This window comes from Apodemus sylvaticus, chromosome 13 (assembly GCF_947179515.1).
Source record: "Apodemus sylvaticus chromosome 13, mApoSyl1.1, whole genome shotgun sequence".
Lineage (NCBI taxonomy): Eukaryota > Metazoa > Chordata > Mammalia > Rodentia > Muridae > Apodemus > Apodemus sylvaticus.
The window spans coordinates 72,908,925-72,931,225 of NC_067484.1; the positions used below are offsets into that span (position 1 = coordinate 72,908,925).

The following is a 22,301-nucleotide window of genomic DNA, read 5'->3' on the forward strand; positions in this document are numbered from 1 at the left end:
CCAGAAACAGCGTTTTGATTTTCGTGATTAAACGTTCTGCACTTCTTCGAGTTGGTAAGGGAGCTAGGGAATACCCACCCGACCCTTCTGCAAGCTGTTGAGGAGTGATCAGGTATTCCATGGTTATTGCTATATGTGCAGTGTGCTAGAGAGGTCTTCACGAAGTAGAACAGCATGGTCTGAATGCTCCCGCGCCACTTAAAAGCAAGAGAGTAGGAAGATAGACAGGAGGGGACCTACAGGACAAGCTGGTTTAAGTTTCAACTTTGAGAAAGAACTTCCTGAAAGGCCTGAAAGTCAGAGAGGTTTGAATTAGGCCTTTTAGACTCTGAAGACCAAGTATAAAGACTTCTGATGATGCATTCAGCTCATGGTCCTGTGACTCTACATGAGTAAAGGAATTATAACAAATATGTCCTAGGTACGCAATACAGCAGACTTCTGACAGACAGAAGTCATGTCTGGTGCATCACAGTTGTTTCAAGTTAAGAAAAGTCTTAAGAGACCATAAATATATACACCAAGATACAGGGAGTTCTCTAGGTGAAGTTAGTGAAGGTAAAAATAACGTTGGTCATACTATTTGTTAAATGGTATGGTATTATTGAAAGGTAGACCCTGAAAATATATAACCAAGATCAATGACTAAAATAAATTATTTAAAATAAAAATCAATAAAAAGTTAAATGCAAAACTCAAAATTAAATGCAAAGGAGAAAATCATGGGGCTCAATCAAGTAAAATAGCCACAATGTAGTAGGTTGAAATTCAATAGTAATAATTAAAATAAATTTAAACTTTGTATATCAGTTAAAACCTGAACATCATCTTATTGGATTTTAATACCAGGACAAACTACATACAATAAACAAAAATCAACTGATGTTTGAGGGCATATATAGGCTAAAAAAAATGAAATGACTAATAAAAGATACATGTAGAACTTCAACAAAAGAAAACATCAAAAAAAGTACATCTCAGAAAATTGATAGGGGAATGTTATTTAATTTGAAAGGCTGAATTCCCCCAAACTAACACAATATGCATAAATGTGCATGCATCTAACAACACATCTCCAAGCTACAGGCTGCTGTGCAGAGAGCCCGAAGGGGTAAGAATGCCTATAAATACACTCGGGGACTAAAGATGTTCTCAGCAATTGCTAGAAAATGTAGACAAAATTTCACCAAGGGTACAGAACACATGAGCGCTGTTTCCAACTAAATTAAGCTAGTTTGTATTTACAGAAAACTAAATGAGCAGCTGAATGCAAAATCTATGCAGAGATAGTTCTATGCCTATGTGAAGACTCCATCCTCTAATATAGAGACAGTTCAGTAGTAGAATCATCCTCTGTCAAGTATAGCTAAAATAAGAGACTCTGGGGGAGGGGACAATGGAATGGGAGAAAATATTTATAAAACATACCAGATAAAAGGCAAATATCAAAAATGTATAAGGAACTTAACTCCATATTAAGAAAATAAACACAGAGATTCAAAGAGTGGAAAAGGACTAGACATTTCTTAAAAAGCAGACATGCCAATGCCTGGTTATTGTAGATACTACACACAACTAGTCATCAGAGACAGCAAATACAAAGAACATGAGATGTCATGTTCCACCTGTTAAAATGGCTTTTATAAAAAAGATGAACCAAATGAAGTATTTCTGAAGATGTACAAGGTAATTTATGTACATTGTTAGTTGAGATTAATGATGAAGACATGAAATACACCCATAACTGCAGCCTAGAGAGACAAACACCAAGCATTCTTCCTCATAGGCAGATCCTGGGTTCCAATCATTCCTTTTGTGTCTTTTACACGAGGCACAAGTAGAAGGCAGGAAAAGCAGTAGGTGCACAACACTGATCCCAGAAGGGAGGGGTTGTTAAGTGGAAATCACAGGATGGTGTACTGGATACTTCCCTCCACATTACTCAGTAGGGTTCTAATAAACCACAGGGATCTCCAAAACAACACACCCAGTTCCCTTGGTGACCATGGGGGTTTGAATGACAACGGATCCCAAGACTATCTGAATACCCAGTTCCTATTTGGTGGAACTTTTGCAAAAGATTAGCTGTGGCCTTGTAGGAGACAAACACAGCAGAAATGGAGCTACACTTAGGGACTTTCATCAGTTTCCCTTCCTTTTATGTTACTTAGGAAGAGTCAGCTTGGGGCCTGTAAGACAGCTTAGCATGTAAAGACACTTGCCACAAAGCATGACCACCTGGGCTCAATGCCAGAGACTCATGTAATGGGAGAACTGACTTGCACATAGAGGCACATGTGATCCCCAATACATATGCATGCACGCACGCATGCACGCACACACACACACACACACACACACACACACACGCACGCACGCATGCACGCACGCACGCACAGACACACGTGTCAATTTATGGTTATAAGTAATCTTTCATAATTCATCTAATCTAAAATTAAAGGAAAAGATAGGACTGTCAGTCACAAAAGAGTAACAAAATGGAACGCAGGATGACACGCTGTGCTTTCAACTTTGACAGTTCCTATAAACCATGGCTTTGTTTCTAGATATTTTATCAGGGAAGAGTGTTACCTGGATCTTGGCAGTTAGGAAACTATATCCTATTGCAACACATACATAATGAAAATAAAATAAAAATCAAATGCAAGAAACAAACAAAACTAAAATGCTTCAAAATATTTAAACATGATTAATATTTTGACTTAACAGCATCCATTAAGTACCACCACACTAGGAAAAGATGAGTCTTTGGTCCCATGGCAATACTTTTCTGCCTTTCACAAAAGAGTAACACTCTAATAATTTGTGAAGCCCCATATCCTTGGCAAAGGCAATGTTCCACAGCCAGGAAGCATACACAGACACAGCAAAGTCAAGATCTAGAGGTGTCAACTGAAGCTCTGTGATATGGTGGGTTAAAGATTCTGAGTCTCAATTCTCTTGCATTTCCAAAGAGTGGCCTGATCCCAATGCCCTGCTGGTCACCCAGGAGAAAGCTAATGTCTAACCTGTGAACCCCTGCAGTAAGGGAATAATTTGGTTGCTGACCTCTTTTAGCAATGTACTATCCCCTATCCATTTTTAAAAAGCGTCCTATGTATCCGAGCTTCTGGTTTACTACTTCCATTCGAATAAGATTTCATCTGTAAGTGATCTTTTCAATACAACTGGTTTTCCTGGCTCTCAGAAAGCAAATGGACATAATTTCATTTGCAGGAAAAAAGAAAAACATTTTTTAATTAAAATAAGAAAGAGGAGAAGACAGGAATGAGACTCAGAGGCAGTACACAGCCAGAGCGGGTGTTAAAGGAGACTGAAAGAGGATGCCGTGTCCTGTGAATCTGCCTCAGGAGCCTGGGAAGATGGAGGACAGGGTAAATTGTCCTGTATGCAGTCGCAAAGGACTTCACACTTGAAACATCTTCAAATATCCTATCTCAAGCATTTCCCTCAAACCCCTAAATTAGCCCAGATGCTCTTCAGTAGCTTTCGCAGAACAATGAAGGGGCATGTATGTGTGTATAATACATACTACATTGCAAAATTAGATGGATTATACATGTACTATAATATTATACGTGTTTTTTAAAAAACCGATTACAGTATGGATTACCTTCTCTTTATGTTTAATGAAATGAATAGTGTTGTTTGTGCTCGTAACTTTTCAGACTTTGCTGTGTGTGTGTGTGTGTGTGTGTGTATGATGATAACCATCGTAGTAGATGAAACTTCAACTCAGCTTAACTTTTCTAACACTAATGGCCAAGAAAACCAGTGTAAAAAGCTAGTCTCTGAGAGAGTATTGATTTTCATGAAAATCACAGCAGTTAAGAGACTCTCACTGGAGTGGTTTCTGGCCTCCTTAGTCATTTTGTTACAGAGCTGTGAGGAAACAGACTGGAACAGTGAAGCCCCTGGATGAGCCACACGTGTCTATATACAAATCTATAATCTCCTTGTTTCTTTTGGATCTCAGAATTATAGTACAATCCCCCTAAAGGCTATTGTGGAATGAAGACACAATACTACTGAACGCGCTTCTATGCTGAAAGTAATTGGTAAAATTAAAATCGATGTCTTTTTAAAGGTATTTGTATGTTTATGTGTATGTTTGCACATATTCATGTACCTGTGTATGCTTGTGTGCATGTGTGCATTTGTGTGTATATATGTGCATGTGAAGACCAGAGTTGAGGACAGGTGTTTTCCTCTTTCACTATCTTACTTTATGAGACAAGAGTCTTTCTCAACTTGATGTTCATTGACTTAGCTAGACTGGCTCAGCAGCAAGGCACATGACCTTCCTTCCGACTCTGCCTCCCAGGTGCTAGAATCGCTGAACCGTACTGCCGGGCCATCTTTTCACACAGCTTACAGAGGCCTGTCTCGGGTCCTTGTGACTGCACAGCAAGCCCTTTACCAACTTAGCTGTAACCCTAGCCCTGTCCTGATTTTTATATTGAAATAATTTTATATTAAAATACTAAAATAACATTCTAGTTTAAGGCTCACACATTTAAGCCTGCTATTTGATTTTGGAAAATAATATATATTATGTCTTGAACAAATGTGCTGAAGTGCTATTTTTGCATAAACCTAGTTAGATGATTTTTAATTTAATTATCCAAGCCATTAAAGGTATTAACTTATATATCCTTATATTGAGATTTCATTGAAGTATTTTCAAAGCTTTTACTAAAAGCTAATTTTTATATTGAAATTGTTGATGAGTTAATTCAAGGTGGTGACAGAGCTAATTAATCAATGCTAATCAATAGACTTTCTTTTCCATGAATTATTGACCAGTAGTCACTTTTCAGTTGGTTACTTTTTCAAATTTTTTATAAATGTAAATACATTGTTTTGAAAATCATGTTCCCTAAATTTTTTCTATTTTTGATTTCTTTGGATGAGCCACAGGATGATTTCACTGGATTTTTTCTTTTACTCAATTTTTTAGAATTTACATTATAATTAATTCCACCTTTCCTATTTGAGTTATGAGGCAGCTCCTCAGTTCTCTTTAACCATAGTGCTCCAAGGTGTTCCTCCAGCATCGACAGCAAAAGCAAGCAAATGAAAATCAAAACACTATCCCTTAGCTCAACAATCAATGAAAAAAAGTTCAAACGACTTCATTGCTTGACCAACATTTTCAACCTACAAGTGAGGAATTGGATGGCTGGAATTGAGGGGCTATCGTTTTCTGGAAGCATTCCAGGTGAGTCAAATATCAGCCTCCCAATAAATCTCAAAAATTCCATGTCAGAGTACAACACCCAGCCCTTAGGATGCCCGGAAGCCGACGGTCTGAGATCAGCCCGGCATCAGAGTGTTTCCTAAATGCTCTTCCCCTTCTCATGCTGTGTTCACGCTGAGTCCTCCTGGGATCCGTGGTCCACTTGGTGTTACATCCTCACTCTTCCGGCTGTCTACCGGAATCTTTCTTAGTTTTTGCTTCATCCTGATGCCACCTCACTCCATCCCCGCCGTCTCACAGACCCCTACTCTCCTTGAAGAGGCCCCACTCTTCCCTCTTCAATCTGGTCATCAACTTGCACTCCATATTCCAAAAGCCGTGCTTGAATGCCTACCACATCCTTCAGAAGCTCTCCGCCCACATCTAGCTATTAATGTTCATCCTGATGCCCGCACTCTTCTAGAAATGATTTTTCTTGTTTGAAAAAAAAAAGTATTACTGAAGACCTTGTCCCTAGATGAAGCAAAAGCCTGAAAATTTGAAAGTGCTGAATTTCAGGCCCCGGAGAAAAACAGCCTTGAGTCTGTTCTCCAGCACAAAGAAGCACGTGGCAGAAACCAACTCCTGGAATAAAAGCCTGCGACCTTCTCACAGGTCCTTCGCTTTGTTTCAAACTATTCAGTGCCTCACACTTACTAATGAAACTTCTTATGAGTGGTTTAGGTTTTTTTCCCTTTATAGGACCATGCAGAAGGAACAATAAATAGCTTTAGAACTCATGGAATGTGGCCCATGAGCTAGCACAGTCACAACGGATTTGCTGCAAAGAGGCGGAGTCAGGGGACTAACCGCCTGGAGGACCTCATGTTGAGGAGTTTTGCCCTGCTTGCTGTCTTCGCATCCTTCTTAATCTAAAAATTGTACGAAAACTTTAATAGGCTTCCAGCCCCTCACTGGGCAGTACCTCCGGCACTCACAATAATAGTTCTTGATTTCTTGCAGGCGTTGCTGCTGGGGTAGATTCATGATTCGGTCACCACCCTAGGAAAGAACTTGGAAGTGTAGATTGTCATAAATGACCATCATAGAAAGCATATGCGAAAATAAATTATTAGTAGAGCTAACACTAGTAAAGCTAGTGGCTTTGATGCAGAAAATCTTAGGCAGCAATTTGAAGTTCAGAAAAATACACTGTTACTAGTTGAGTAGGGACGTTTGGAGGTCAGGGAACAGGAACAATGGTGGTCTAACTAGCGTTGGCTGGCCGGACTCACTGAGGCTGGACTGGCTGTTTAGGTGATGATTGATTTCCTGTCTCCATTTTTGCCCTCAGCTTCCTGATGTGATTGAATAAGAATTGCTGATGAGTAGATATGCATTCTGAGAATTAAAAGTAGAAATGACTGACTGTTTTATATAAAAGTTTGGATTTGTGATTCTTTTAAAGTTTTTATGAGATCACTTTTTAAGATAAATAATAAAATAACTGATCCTTTCTTTGTAACCACAAATTGCTGCCTGCCAGTAAGAGCCGCTGGCTGAGAAAATTACCTTGTCTGCTTGCTCATATTTATTAATCTATAACAAGTGTGGGTTCTTGGAAATAAATTTTTAAATTTTTTTCAAGGTTTATTTATTTGTTATATGTGAGTACATTGTAGCTGTCTTCAGACACTGCAGAAGAGGGCGTCAGATCTCTCATTACAGATAGTTGTGAACCACCCTGTGATTGCTGGGAACTGAACTCAGGACTTCTGGGGTGCTCTTAACTGCTATCCGTGCTCTTAGCTGCTGAGTCATCTCTCCAGCCCATTTTTTTTTTTACCAGTACTTTGCAATGTTTTTTTAAAGTGAAGGTATTGAGGAACATACTAGTTTATTTTTTCAAATCATTCACCAAAAGAAAGATAGAATGTAGTTACATTGTAATTTCTATACTGCTGGAAATATTTTGCTAGGATATGTAAGCTGTGACAGGAAAAAATAAAGTCCTTGGAGCCAGTTCGCTCCATCCACCAAAAAACGGGTGCATGTGTATGCATGTAAAGTGGTTGAAAATTTATTCTATCCTTCCAGAGTGTGAATGTGTGTATGTGCATTCATGTGTGTGTGTGTGTGTGTGTGTGTGTGAAATTGGGAGCTTTTTAAAGTTTGCTCCATCCACCAAAAAAGTGTGTATATATACATGTAAAGTGGTTAGAGATTTGTTCCATCCACCCAATGTGTGAGTGTGTGTGTGTGTGGGGGTGTGTGATTCTTTTCCCCCTTTCTCTTTCATTCTTTTGTTAACCAACCATTTCCTGCTCCCCCCAGAGGAGTTTTTTTTGACTAGCCTGTTGTGGCATCCAGAGCAATTCTTCAGCACCATAGAGAGCGGCTGCACAGCCCCAGTCAACTCTCAGCTCTACTCCGGGCTTCCTTTCAGGCTGAACCACATACCTTGTGTGTAGTATATGCATATTCATGAAAAACACCCACATTCTTGAATTCTTGCCCAAATGTTTAATGTCATAATATGGTGTGAGATCACCTACAGCCACATTTATCTTTATTCTCCATTCTCAGTATTTTCCTACCATTTGATACCATCTACTTAATATATTTAAGTTATATGCAATCCAGTGTTCACATCTTTGCTTAAGCTTATTATGCTAATAAATAATATCCAGCAGCTTTGACTACCATTTGTCCAGTGTTAAATGTATCAGTCATGCAACCTCTCAGTCCGCAATGGGCATTTTTTCAGTGAGAATCACAGTCTCATATATTTTAGGATTAATGAACACTGCTGCTATATTTCATCGCTGGTACTGAAAAAGGACACTACATTTTACTCAAATAGTATGTCTTGACTAAACAACGAGGTACTCACCTACTTCAGGCAAGCATTTAGTGGATATATTCGTAACATTTTATCCATAATTGAGTTCCAAATTTCTAATGAGATTACATTATTTTCTTCTAAATAAGAGAAAGATTCTGATTTAGAAAGTAATCTCCCCAGTGTCAGGTAGACAATGAAATGCCCAAGACCAGCCCAGTAACACACAATCATTCAAAGAAATCACTATCCAAGGCTTCATGCTTGCTTAAATAGGGCCAAATCTGAAATATAATTATTTCAAAGGCTATAACAGCTACTTCACTGTAGTTTATTCTGTTATAAGGCTGAAGATGTTAAAGTATAAATATGAAATTACTGTGCCTTCTCAAACGGAGCTGATTCAATTCAGTTGAAATGGATCAACCTTACCCAAATAAAAGTGTGAAACTAAAGGAGGCCAGTGAGATGGCTCAGTAGTTAAAGATGCTCACTGCCAAGCCGGAGAGCCTGATTCAATGCCAGAACCAACGTAACAGGAGACAAGGACCAACGCCCAAGGTTGTCCTGGAATCTCCACACTTGTGCTGTGACATGTGTGCTCAGACACACACACACACACACACACACACACACATACATGCACACATTAAAGAAAATGAAACAATGCATTAACCACAGTACAGGGACCCACTATAAAGGATTTAAAGGATGGTTCTGACCCTTAATGAGTTTAAGTATAAGATAGAAACAGGAAAAGCATGCAGTGCATACTTTGCACATGAGGCTAAATGCTAAGAAATACCAAAGGTATGAAGTGCTAGGTTAGTTAGTATCCCTTAGACCCTTGAATGCATGCAGGGCTTACAATGGCACTGCTCTGTGATCCCTGACACTGCTGTCTGCTGTGTTGTTGCTGTTGTGTTGCTGCTGCTGCTGCTGTTCGCATGCTCTTGTTTCATTTGGTTTTTTTTTTTTTTTTTTTTTCAAGACAGGGTTTCTCTGTGTAGTCCTGGCTATCCTGGAACTCACTCTGTAGACCAGGCTGGCCTGATCCCCCTGCCTCTGCCTCTGCCTCTGAAGGGCTGATATTAAGTGCCTGTGCCACCACTACCTGGCTAAGGATTTTCCATCTTGTTCAGCTTTAGTGGTGGTCTGCAACTTCCATTTACCATGTCAAAGGACAAAATTTTGGTTTTCTCTCTTTTTTTATTGCTTCCTTTCAGTTGTGTGTGTCTGTGTGTTCTCAGCAATGAAAGAAAGTCTGGGGGAATCAGTATCCCTGACCTCAAGCAATACTACAGAGCAATAGTGTTAAAAACTGCATGGTATTGGTACAGTGATAGGCAGGAGGATCAATGGAACAGGATTGAAGATCCAGAAATGAGCCCACACACCTATGGCCACTTGATCCTCAACAAAGGGGCTGAAAACATCCAATGGAAAAAAGATAGCCTTTTCAACAAATGGTGCTGGTTCAACTGGAGGTCAGCATGCAGAAGAATGCGAATTGATCCATCCTTGTCTCCTTGTACTAAGCTCAAATCCAAATGGATCAAGGACTTCCACATAAAGCCAGACACTGAAGCTAATAGAAAAGAAACTGGGGAAGACCCTTGAGGACATCGGTACAGGGAGAAAGTTTCTGAACAGAACACCAATAGCATGTGCTCTAAGAGCAAGAATTGACAAATGGGACCTCATAAAATTACAAAGTTTCTGTAAGGCAAAGGACACCATCAAGAGGACAAATCGGCAACCAACAAATTGGGAAAAGATCTTCACCAATCCTACATCAGATAGAGGGCTAATATCCAATATATATAAAGAACTCAAGAAGTTAGACTCCAGAAAACCAAACAACCCTATTAAAAAAAATGGGGTACAGAGTTAAACAAAGAATTCTCAACTGAAGAACTTCGGATGGCGGAGAAGCATCTTAAAAAATGCTCAACTTCATTAGTCATTAGGGAAATGCAAATCAAAACAACCCTGAGATTTCACCTTACACCAGTCAGAATGGCTAAGATTAAAAATTCAGGAGATAGCAGGTGTTGGAGAGGGTGTGGAGAAAGAGGAACACTCCTCCACTGCTGGTGGGGTTGCAAATTGGTACAACCACTCTGGAAATCAGTCTGGCGGTTCCTCGGAAAACTGGGCACCTCACTTCCAGAAGATCCTGCTATACCACTCCTGGCCATATACCCAGAGGATTCCCCACCATGTAATAAGGATACATGCTTTACTATGTTCATAGCAGCCCTATTTATAATTGCCAGATGCTGGAAAGAACCCAGGTATCCCTCAACAGAAGAGTGGATACAAAAAATGTGGTACATCTACACAATGGAGTACTATTCAGCCATTAGAAACAATGAATTCATGAAATTCTTAGGCAAATGGATGGAGCTAGAGAACATCATACTAAGTGAGGTAACCCAGACTCAAAAGGTGAATCAGGGTATGCACTCACTAATAAGTGGTTATTAACCTAGAAAACTGGAATACCCAAAACATAATCCACACATCAAATGAGATACAAGAAGAAAGCAGGAGTGGTCCCTGGTTCTGGAAAGACTCAGTGAAACAGTATTTGGCAAAACCAGAACGGGGAACTGGGAAGGGGTGGGAGGGAGGACAGGGGAAGAGAAGGGGGCTTACGGGACTTTCGGGGAGTGGGGGGGGGGCTAGAAAAGGGGAAATCATTTGAAATGTAAATAAATTATATCAAAAAAAAAAAAAAAAAAAAAAAAAAAAAAAAAAAAAGAAACAATGAATTCATGAAATTCTTAGGCAAATGGATGGAGCTAGAGAACAGCATACTAAGTGAGGTAACCCAGACTCAAAAGGTGAATCATGGTATACACTCACTAATAAGTGGATATTAACCTAGAAACCTGGAATACCCAAAACATAATCTACACATCAAATGAGGTACAAGAAGAAAGGAAGAGTGGCCCCTTGTTCTGGAAAGACTCAATGAAGCAGTATTCAGCAAAACCAGAACGGGGAAGTGGGAAGGGGTGGGTGGGAGGACAGGGGGAGAGAAGGGGGCTTACAGGACTTTCTGGGAGTGGGGGGGGGGCTAGGAAAGGGGAAATCACTTGAAATGTAAATAAAAAATATATCGAATAAAAAAAATTTGCTTTCTTCTCTCTAACAATAAATTGCTTCCGTCTTTTTGCTTTTCTTTAGCATCTTGGAGTAAAAGCTTAAATAACAGATTTTAAGCTACTTTTCTTTGAGAATGCAATACCAAAATTTACCTTTAGACATCATTTGAGCTATCACAAAACACATTTGAAAATATTTGCTAATACTTCTACTGCTTTATTCATCCTATGACTTATCTAAAAGTGTGCTGTCTAGTTTGCAGTTATTTAGGAGAGTTTCCGACTATCTTCTTAATTTTTAAATTCAAACTGCAACTCTAACTATACTATGTAAAAAGCACATACTGTGCATAACGTTTAAATCATGTAGAGAATTAAATTATGTTCTAGTATATGAACTGCTTTGAAGAATAGCTTGTATGTTCTCAAAAATGGCATACTGCCATTGAATATCAGAGTCATGAATGCAAGCTGGGTCAAGAGTTGGCCCAGCTCGGCCGCGAGCTCTCGGTCCTTATGTGCTTGTTTATATCGGCATTATTGAGAATGATGTCAAATCTCCCGACTTGGCGTCTACCATTCTTTATGGGCGCTTCTTGCTTTATGCTGTTTCTGGCACATATGTTTGATGCAGCGACCCCTTTAGTGTCACAACTGTTCCTCAGTCGCTGGCATCTTCCCATTCTTGAAGCATATTTTCTATCAGCTAACCAGAAAACAACAGCTTTCCTATACTGGTAATCTGAATGGTGTGTGTTTAATCTATGCCTCGGTATTTAAAGTGCATTGTGTATAGATAGCACACAGCTGTTTCTTGAATTTGTGTTCAATATACCAAGGCATGCTTTTGGAGTGTAATATTCAGTCATCTGTAATAAGATCTGTGGTACTGACAGGTTTAAGACAGCGGACTATTTGTGGGGGTTTCGTTTTGTTTTGTTTTGATGTTTTGCTGTTCTCTTTTCCTCATTTTCTTACCATCATCTGGACTAAGGAACTATTTTAGTGTTTTCTGGTACTTTATCACTTGTCTTGGCTTTAAAGCACATCACCGCCTTGCTTTGCTATTGCTCTCAGAACTGCAGTACATTCATTAGTTTGTTACAGTTTGCTCACATTTAAAGTTGTAAAATAGAGTCTTGAAGCAATAGTTCTATCACCACCCCCTTTCCCTTAAGGTGGTTATAATAATATATTTTATATATTGTGTTTTACAATAATGTATAATACACTCCAAGGTTTTGATTTCACTTGAAAGAGTCAGTAGTTAGAAAAAAAATGAGTCCTTTCTGTGATTTAGTGTTCTTGTTTTTTTCTTAAGCCTTCATTTATTCCTATAAATCTGATGTTTTATCCAATATTATTTCATTTTAAACTGAAAAACCTCTCTACATTACTATGAATCATGTGTGGGAATGAATAGCATTCATTTACCTTAATGATCTTTATTCGCAAGTACGTGCGTGCGTGTGTGTGTGTGTGTGTGTGTGTGTGTGTGTGTGTGCATGTGTGAGTGTGTATGTCTGTGTGTGTATGTGTATGTGTGCATATGTGTGCATATGTGTGCATGTATATGTGCGAATGTGTGTGTATGTGTATATATGTGTGTGTGTATGTGTGTGCATGTGTGTGTATGCATTTGTGTATGTTGGTACACATGCACAAGTCTGTGCACAAGCACTAAGGCTTCAGGACAGACTTCGCTGTCAGTCACCTTGAGTTTGAGACAGGATGTCTCACTGGGATCTGGGCTCACAGCTTAGGCCCAGTGCTAGGATTCCAGGTGCATGTCACCATACTTGGCTTTTTAAGGTGAATTCTAGGAGTTGAATTCCTGCTTATGTGGCAAGCACTTCACCCGCTGAGCTATCTCCCAAGTCTCTTCTCAATTTTAAAACTTCTAGTTTCAGTGAATAAAGTACCCTGGGCTGATGGGTTTTTCTTTCTCCTCTTAGAGCACTAACAGTGTTGTTCCACTGTCTCTGTTCTCTTGGGTCACAACTCTACTCATCGCTTCAGCCATCAGCCTACCGCGCATGACAACTGGCAGCAGTGCATCAGCCATCAGCCCACCGCGCATGACAACTGGCAGCAGTGCATCAGCTCTCAGCCTACCGCACATGACAACTGGGAGCAGTGCATCAGCTCTCAGCCTACTGTGCATGACAACTGGCAGCAGTGCATCAGCCAGCCCACCGCGCATGACAACTGGCAGCAGTGCATCAGCCAGCCCACCGCGCATGACAACTGGCAGCAGTGCATCAGCCAGCCCACCGCACATAACTATTGGGAGCAGTGCATCAGCTGCATCAGGCATCTTTGATTTCCATCCTAGAGCATCACTAGTATCCTAGAACAGGTTCCCAATACACTTGCATACACAACTTCAAAACAGTAACCATTCTATTTGAGTCTTAATTTTGATCCCATGCTGAAGTTCTCACTCTAGGATGTGACCACATCTTCTCAAATGTGATCTTTTTGAAGTCCTGATCGAGTATCTGGGATGCTCAATGTTGTCTACCTTCTTCTGTCCAGAAATCTACTGTATTTCAATATCCCGTGCCTACTGATCCTCCATTATCTCTCTGACTCCCTGTGATTATTGCCACTTAGTCTCATAAAACATACCCATCCATTGTGACCTGTTGGATAGTCAGTGAATATGGGACTCACGTGTGTCCATTCGTAAAGAATCGGAGACCTACCCTATCCCTTGTTCAGTAAATAAAAACAATGACTTGTGAGTTATATTTGGGTTGCTTACAGAAGAAGGGTCAGTACAGTTCCTGTGGCTCCATCACTACCAGGACCTGAAATTTTTAATCATTTATTTTTAATCACATTTTAAATATATAACTATTTAATAAATATATAGTTATTGGGATAACTATATATTTAAATCAGATATCACTTTTGCAAAAGGGAAAATCATGCTTATTTTTTATGCATTTATTAAGAGAAAGTTACAGATGCTAACAAACCTTGTGATTGAAGGAGATTAACAAATAAAATATCATCAGAGTAGAAATAGCAAATTCCCCTTGGCATCCCAGACAGCGTTTCAAACATCAACAGCGTCTGTTATTGTTTCTGGAGGAGAGAGATTTTTGAAGCCTGAGTTATAATTACATTATATCAAAACACTGTGCCCCCATTTTTCTTGTTGAATAGTGATTAAGGAGACACATTTCAGGTCTAAATAATGAATTCATTTCAGATCATGGGCCTTGGCATAATTCTCATTGCTGCTTCTAAAGGATTAATGTGGCTGAGAACTCTACCAGATGGCTCAGCTAGACAAGGAAAAGATCTCCCTTCTCAGCTGAAACGTGGACTTAGATCTCTGACATTTGGCAACACATCAGATTTGATACTAAGACCCTATATGGATCTGAAGCTATATAACTCTGACTACATTCATACTCTCTGTCTGAAATTCTTTCAGTGGATTTTATGCCTTTTAACCTATTACTCTACTGGCTCTTAAGATGCTGGATTCTGAATTCATTTGAAAAGAAATTAGAAAATTTGCCTTCGTGCAACCAAGACCGTTTGCTCAAATTGTATTGAGAACTTGGATGCACTCACAGCAGAGGATTAAAGCACATACACAGCCCATCTGTCCATGGAAACCTATGGGATTATTAGCTCAGTCACATGACCATGACACTGACACTGACCAGAAACAAAGTTACTAACTAGGCTTTCCTGACCATCAGGCTGATCACTACAAGAGTGTCATATCACACAGGTCACAGCCACAAAAGACAACTTCACACTCTTTGCAGCTTCTAAGATACTCTATATAAACACAAGTATGTATTATAGTTCTTAGATGATCATGTTATCTCTTCCATTAATCAAAAAAATATTATGACATGTTTCCTAGACTTTAGGGTTGAAGTATATTGCTTATTCTCCTATGGAAGTCACAATTGTTGCATGTGTGCCCTTAGAATAATTAACAATGACATGTTCCTTGAAAGGACAAGCTAAAAGAGCTAGCTAGGACAGACAGGGGTTAAAGCCTAACAGCTGGATCCAAACCACTGTCAGCTAGAACTCTGGAATTTCACTTTCTTTTTCTGGTTTATCTAGTCCCTGCCTGGGCCTCCCCTAGAGTCAAAAGTCTCCCTCCTCCCTCAGTTTCTGTAGAAAAATTTCTAGTGCTTTCTCTAATCAAATACACAGGCAGATTTACTCCATTTTGCTGACATCAGAGTTTATGGAGAGGGAAGCCGGAGTCCCTTTTGAGAGTTGAATTCTTGTGTCTTCTGGCAGGATTTCCTAACTTGTAGGGAGAGGTTTATTTTAGTGCCTCTTCAGTAGTTTTCCTACATCTGACTTCTGAGTCAAAAACAGGCGAGAAAAGCTTACGCGAGCTAGAAATTTCATAGTAATATTTTTGTCTGTTCCTTAGTCTCCAAAATAGGGAGGATTCAATTTAAAAAAAATAAACAAAAAATAACAAAAACCCTTCAATTTAAAGTAAAATATTTTCATTTTTGTTCTGTTTATATTTACAGTTTCCCAGGGAAATTGTTTATTAAATTGTTTTAGATTTTCATATTACATACAGTATTTACATCATCTCTCCCTGTCATTTCCCTCACCCCATCCCCTTCCCATGTCTTCTCAACCCAACCTATTGCCTCTCAAAGTCATGGTTTCTTTTTCTTTGTGTGTGTGTGTGTGTGTGTGTGTGTGTGTGAGTATGTGTATGTGTGAGTGTGTGTGAGTGTATGTGTATCTGTGTGTGTGCATGTGCATGTGCTTGTGTGTGCATTTGTGTGTGTGTTCACTTGTGTGTATGTATAAATATATAAATACAAGATGCTAAGTCGATGTGGCACACGCATATGATTTTAGGGCTGGACACCTGGTACTGGATAATCAATGAAGGAGTTCATCCTGGGGAAAGACTGATTTTCTGACTCCAGGCTGTCCTTAGTTGGCATGAGGTAAGGCTCCAATGAGGGAAAAATCAACATGCAGGTGATATGAAGAAGGAAATGAGAAAAACTGGGGGAAACTTTAATTGGGGGAGGGGAGAGAAAGAGCAATACAGAAGGAGAGGGAAAGTGGAGAGGTAACTATCACTAAGGATATTTAAAAAGGCCAAAGGGAAGCATATTATATGCCTTAAATGACATATATCTGTATACATACACACATATATACATATACATATATATTTTTAAATGAAGTCATACTACTTGGGGATAATTATCTCCCCAAAAGTCACAGATTAATAAAAACCCTAATACCAGGCAAGAGAAACTTTGAGATGTTGGTCTAAGAAGTCCAGAGACTCTCCAAAACAGTACAGAGTACTGCTGTTGTCCTTGCTTGCCTTGTAGAAGATAGAGATAAGTCCCTCTTGCTGAAGATAGCATTCACTTCTGACACAGGACTTGAAGGACCTGAGCTGGATCTGACCGGGAAAGCCTCCTCCTGAGTTCTAGCTTGCACTGTAGGGGAAGGTGGTGTGCATGCTTTCAGGGAAGAGGAGCAGTCACCAGTCCTGCCCCAAAATCACAGGAATAGCAAAATGTCCCTAGAGGTGGGATGGTGCAGCCTCCAGCTGGGTAGCAACCAGCAGCTATCTCTTAGGAGGCCGTCCTGGTACTGCAAACCCATGCAGCCCCTCGTGGCTAGGGAAGCCATGGATCTTCTTAGGAGACACAATTACTGCCCCTTCTCTAAACCAGAGTAACCAACTCCCAACTGCATTCTAAATATGTATCTTCAACCCACATCAGAGAAGTTTCTTTTGGAAACAAATGTAGAATGTTCCAGAAAGCCACAACCGCTTCAAATGCAGAGAGCCACTGAGTGAAGGATGCTTGGCCACAACTGGTGCCACGCCTACACCTAAGGCTCAGCGAGCATCACAGGAGAGGGTCAAAGAGCCTGGACACCTGCCTGCTTCAAGACTGTGTCTTCTATAAATGACACGGAAGCTACACTCATAAAATCTCAACGAGATGACTGTCTTAGAAAAGACCTGCTCACAAGCCAAAGTGAATATGGAAAATCTGCCTGGGTTTTTTTTTCTTTTTAACTACATACACATGTGAGTATCTAGGTGTAGGTGTGTACAAGCACTCATGACACCATCTCTACAGCTGCAGGGGAGACTCCTTTGACTGTCCTTATGTTCTTCCTTTAATATCCATTCACAGTTCAGGAGCTAATCTTCTGAGCTAGAGGAAGATCAGTCAGCACCCCTCAGAGGCTCAGAGTTAAAAGGAGAAGTCACTTAGGCACTGTAATCTTCAAAGGGAAAGAAGCTTCAAAACTGTGCTTCAAATGTCAGACTGAGCCTCCTGGGCAAAGCTCTGTGGGGTGGGACTAAAGGACAGAGAACAGCTAAGTGGTCAGCAGCAATCCCAAGTGCCCCAAACTTAAGCTACAGAAAGCAGGTTACAGAAAAGGAACCGCCCTGATACCTCAGTGCCCCAAGGGGAGCAGTGCCATCCCATGCCCTGATACCTTGGAGTGGCCACAGGTAAGGGAAGATAGGAGGAAGGGATGAGTTTTAGGCTTCAAGCCAGGGCTTCGCTCCGATTAGAAATGATTGGGTCTCCTCTAGAGACTTTCAGTTTCCTCTTTATTAATTATGTTTTCTTAGAACCATGAAATAGTGAGCTCCTAAAATGCAATCCTTAATAAATAATATACGATGGTATATAGCATCTGGCATTGATTTGAAAGGGCATTAAATTACTGTCCAATGCATCAAAAAAAAAATAGCAAACATCTCACGTATGTCCTCTTCGGCTTTGATCCTAGATCACTGACTGGCCTACATAAAGCAGAGGTACAGTGTAGCACATGCAGAGGACAGTGGACTCTGCGGGCACTGCAGCCCCTCTCTGAAGCGACACAGGTGGCGATCAAATGCTCAGGCAGGAGCTGATGGCAGCTGCACACCGAGAAACATGCCTGTGAGTCTTTTTTTTTTTTTTAAACAAAACATGGCAACATTTGTCTGAACATTACAAGAAGAAATTCCTTTCTTTCCAAGCTGGCCTTTATGTAGCTCCTCCCACAGACCTTGGAGAGAAAAGCTTCACAGCTGAAACCCGAGAGGAAACAGCAACAAGGACCAGGGCATAGACTAAGAATCAAGTCCTTAATGTGAAGAACTCCACCGAGGTGCTGGGCACATGCGTGGAGCTGAATGGACTCTGATTTCCTTCATTCTTACTTCCTGTCTCTAATGCCAGAAAGCCCAATGAGGGCTGCCTTCCTACACAGACAATGACCTACTAATAGAATAGTTATAGTCATTATAACTATGAATGCAATAATGAATTGTGCACACTGCTATTAACTCCCTACAATGTCACTGTTTCAAGTCAATCTGAATGAATCAATGCTCGTTAAACTTCACTGGCTAAATACTATAAAATCTAAAATGTTGGCTATTTTCTCCATAATCAATGGAAGGACCAATGCCAGAAAATGTTCTATCTGTGTGCACAGTGACCCTCACGTCTGCTTAGCAATTTTATGGTCATTTCTATGTCTTGAAGAACTGTAGCTAAAAGATCACACAAATGTACATGCATGTTTTTAATTGTCCTGGTTGTATATGATTATTGTTGCGTGTATGAGTGTGTGTGTGTGTGTGCATGCACAAGTGTGTACATGTAGTCACACCATAGCATGCATGTGAAGGCAGAGGATACATTGTGGGACTATGTTCTAGGTTCTTTCTCCTTCCTAGTGTGGGTGCCGGGGCTCAAACTCAGATCTTCAGGCTGTGCGGCAGTATCTTTACCCACAGAGCCAAGGATTTACTAAGGAATGCGGTGCTGTGAACAGACAGACCCACATTGTGTTATAATAGGTGTTTTACTTGTCATATCATTATGAGACTGAATTCTCATTTTTCAAATACTCTTATGCTGACATCCATTTGGTTCCTGAGAATTCTAATTGTCATTAGGAAATTCTGAAATAATTCAGGAGAATCACAGGCAGCCTCTGTATTTTGTGTGACAAAGGTGGTCAGAATTATAATAATATGAACAAAGTAATATGTAAAATGAATAAAGCCAGGTCTCTTTGAACACAAGAAAAATTCAGTTAGCAACTACTGTAGACCAGGCATGGTGTTGTGCTTGACACATGTATTGTCATGAGTACCTAATTATCAGGCTACTTAATACCCATTTTAGGAATTTAAAGGATTAAGCTCACAGGTCCCTGAATTTGCTCAAGGCTACACACTAGGTTGTACAGCAATATTTTGACACAGACCCTGTGTTATAACCACAGGACATGTGGCTCATTTTGTGATCCTGAAAGCCCTATCTCAGGGCATCACCTCAGTCCCAGAAGTACCGCCACCGACTACAGTTCAAGTTCTTGTCTTGTGTTGCAGGTCCTTAAAACATATACATTTCTTATAATGAACAAGTTCCCTTTTCTCTTATTTTGAAATTCTTTTTTCCATTTTTATCTAATTATTTTATTTATTTACATCCCAAATGTTGCCCCCTCCTATCCTCTCTCACCAAGTTCTTCCCCCATCCTTCCTCGTTGCTTATAGAACAAGTTCTTTGTACAGAAGACTCATTATTTGTAAGTCAATAAAGTTGATTTGCTTCACAGAGAAAATCATTTGGACTTTGAGGAGGCGGATCTGTTCCATGTTTTTACCTCTTTCTCTTGCCTTTTCAAATGCTAGTTTTTATTAATAAATTCCGATCTTTCATAATTTCACACATTTTTACAGTGCGTGTGGTTACTCCCCCATCCTCGTGCTTCCCTCCCACAGCTGCCGGTTCCCCTTCTTCATTACAAAGTTCCTCCCTACCTCCATTAATTTTCTGTTTTGTTTGGTGTCCCATAGAGTTTAACTGGAGCCACCCCTGTGTCCCTCTTTTGAAACTAGACATCAGAGGATGCACCACAGCGTCCAACAGCTGGGTCCCAAACACCACCTCTGGCTTTCTACAGACATCAAGAGAACTGACAGCTAACGAACTATTAAAGAAATGAAGCAACTTTATTTATTAATAATTGTCATGATTGAGAAACTTCCCAAGGCAGGCAGAAGATTCTTCAAGTGTGCTTTAAATGACAGCTCTATCACATGGATAGAGTGTGTGCCATCATAGTCCCTGTGTAACACAGAATACCAGACACTCTGGCCTTGGGCCCTGCACATAGACTTTGCATCTTCTCCTGAGTCACCTTTTCCTTCCAAGGGAGGATCTGGCTTCATTAATACACACCTGTTTGATGGTTTTTTTTTCTGTACAGAGATCTATTACTCCTCAGACAGAATCCACAGAGGAGCAAGGCCAGCTGTATCCTGTGCTAAGCAGCACCTTCTTAGCAAGTCTTACCCAGACAGACGCTCTGCAGGTGGTGACGGCCACATGGCAACCAGCAGCCCCCGCCACCAGCCAATTTTAGAAAATTTCAAGAAAAGAAACTAGATTCTTTTTTCTTTTGGTCTTGCACATCATAACTTTAACTTATTAAAACTAATGTTATACCCCTAAGACCCAGAAGAGATTTTTCTCACCTCCAATCCTCAGTCCAGACAGAAGAGCAATGACATCTGGTGGTATTGGATTTGGTACGGGTGACTGAAGGCAACAGAACGTTCACCGTTTATAGAACCCTGACATTGTCCACTTCTGTGTCCTCAGGATTCTCCAGGCCAGCACTTAACAGAGCCTGTGGCAATGTGGCACTTTTGTGGGTGAATCTGTTCATCTGAACTCACAAGACTCTAAGATCTTCACCTTTAATGACTGTGCCCTGTTCAAATCTCTAGCATAGATCATAGTCCCTGGTGCATAAGAAACACTATATAGTGTTAATGGTATAAAAGCCTGAGCCATTCAGGGGCTGAGAGGATGGTTCAGTGAGTAGAACACTTGTGCGGTTGAAAGGAACTGAGTTAGGATCCCCAGAACTACATAAAGGCAGACATAGTGGGGAGAATCCCAGTGACCTCACAGGCCAGGACTGAAAAAGAGACCATGAGTCAGACAAGGTAAAGCGAAAACCAACACTTGAGGTTGATCTCTGATCTCCATGACAATGTCACGCCATGAGTACATACAATGATGTAATAAAAGACAAGAACTACCCAAATGATGAAATTAAACAGAATCACATCCAGACCAACCTTATGTGCAACTGGAAGGCAGACTATATCTCAATTATATTTTTCACCAGTAATTAAACAAATGTGGCTTTAAAATGTTAGGTATTTGATCTCCCTTTTCAATTCTAACGAATAATGGGATTTCATGTTAAGAATAGAGCATGACTAAGGAGTTCAGTATCTACAGCTAAAGCCCAGATAGAAAGCCATTGTTTCCCATTGCATAAATAATTGTAGAGAACACTTTACATAATTGACTTTTCTAAAACTTGAGCCAACTGAGTGCCTCTTAATCGCTTCCTGCTCTTCTGTTACACTGGATTTTACACCAAATCTAGAGATGCTTAGCTTTCATTGTGAACTGATTTTCAAAGAAAATTACTCATAACACCAAGTCTCAAATTTTATCAACAAACTGATGCTCTGTAGAAAAAGCATCTGTAAATTAATAATGGTAAGCAATGTGAAAGAAATCTGTGTTTTCAGAGCGCTAATAAAGTCCTTTTCTAAAGCAACACATTCTTCTGTAATTCTTATTACCATTTTATAAAATGATAATAAGATAATAATGATAATGAGATAATAAGATAATAATAATGAGATAATAAGATAATAATGATAATGAGATAATAATGATAATATTGATATATATTATATAATAACGATAATACAATATCTTATAAATTCCACATATTTATATTTTTAAAACCTTGGCACATCTATATCTTTATTAATTAGTAAGTATGTTAAAAAATTGCAATCAGTTTTGATGTGGTGTTTATAGGGTAATTTAGGGATCCCTGCCAAGAATTCTAGGCAGTCTCTAAAGATGTCTAATTAACAGTCAAACATTAAGTTGAACACTGAGAGTTACAATTATTACATTCTTTACCGTTTCCTTTTAGTGTAAAACAGAGCTTAAGGGTTCTAGAACTTCCCAATTTAAAAGCATTTGTCCTTCAGTGAACATGCTCAATTTAAATATCAATTGAATAACCATATTAT

At 39.8% G+C, this 22,301-nt stretch overlaps 1 protein-coding gene across 4 annotated transcripts in view; it reads right to left on the reverse strand.

The window, feature by feature from the left end:
* Window positions 1–22,301, reverse strand: part of Camk4 (calcium/calmodulin dependent protein kinase IV) — a 235,520-nt gene that overhangs the window by 128,050 nt on the left and 85,169 nt on the right. The gene's annotated exons all lie outside the window — the stretch shown is intronic.